Here is a 1,397-nt window from a genome sequence, read left to right as displayed (position 1 = left end):
TCCCTGATTTAGAAACCTAAGTGTCACATCAGAATCCAAGTCCTATATTGGGGGAGGGGGGGCTGAGGGGGAAGCCATTATTTAGCCTGAAAGCTCAAAGGTCCAAAGCTCAAAACCCAGTGCATAAAAAGATGCATATTTCCTAACTAGCATATTTCATTTAAGCTGGCCATATAACACAGGTACATGTCTTTTCATTTTTGAGTCCTGGGACTTAACTCAGGGCCTGGGCACTGTCCCTGAGCTTATTTTGTTCAAGGCTAGCACTCTATCATTTGAGCCACTGAGCCATTTCTGGCCTTTTCTGTTTATGTAGTACTGAAGAATTGAACCCATGGCTTCATGTATGCTAGGCACATTCCCATACTACCACTAAGCCACATTCCCAGCCCAACACAGTACATCTCTACCAATTCAACCACAAGTCTTTATCCAAGTGGCACAGTGTGAGGACGACAAATGAAACTTCATATGAAATTCAACCGAGACATTCTGTTTCCTTTCTTGTTGCAAGTTAGAATTCCCAAGCTGGAGGTGTGGCTCAGCAGAATGCATGCCGAAGGAATGGGAGGGCAGAAGCTTAAATCCAAAACCCAATTTTTAAAAAATTGTATTTTTATTGTGGGACTTGAACTCTGGGTCTGGGCATTTGTCCCTGAGCTCTTCAGCTCAAGGCTACTGCCTTACCCCTTGAGCCACAGCACCACTTACAGTTTTCTGGTGATTAATTGGAGATAACAGTCTCACAGACCAGTGCCTGGGCTGGCTTTGAACTGTGATCCTCAGATCTCAGCCTCTTGAGTTGCTAGGATTACAGGCATGAGTCACTGTGCCCAGCTTAAGCCTAAATTGTGGGGGGGAAAAAAGCAATTCCATTTCCAGTATTTGGAGATCTTTAGTAGTTCAGCAGAACATGCAGGTGGATCACTGCCTCAACTGCATAACTCTTTTTTTTTTTTTTTTTGCCAATCCTGGGCTTGAGCTCCGGGCCTGAGCACTATCCTTGGACTTTCTCAAGGCTAGAGCTCTACCACTTGAGCCTCAGCACCACGTCCAGCTTTTTTTTAGGTATGTGGTTCTGAGGAATTGAACCCGGGTCTTCGTGCATGCTAGGCAAGCACTCTACCACTAAGCCAAACTCCTGGCCAACTGCATAACTCTTGAGCTTTAGAGATGCTCCTCTCCACTGGCATTTGCTGGCCAGGAGGGTTACATGGCAGAACTTTTATTGCCGTAGAAAATAACTGCTAATGTTAATATTTTTCCGTTAAGAAACAACAAATCACTAGTTTTCAAGCCATAATTGATCTTTCACTTCCAGGATATTCTAATTCTATAAAAAAATATCATTAGACTCTGAAACACATTTTCATATTATAATAAACACACAACACAAG

Source organism: Megascapheus bottae, chromosome 8 (assembly GCF_031878675.1).
Source record: "Megascapheus bottae isolate mThoBot1 chromosome 8, mThoBot2.hap1, whole genome shotgun sequence".
NCBI lineage: Eukaryota > Metazoa > Chordata > Mammalia > Rodentia > Geomyidae > Megascapheus > Megascapheus bottae.
The sequence above is the reverse complement of the archived record's forward strand: the minus strand, read 5'-3'. Positions refer to the sequence as shown.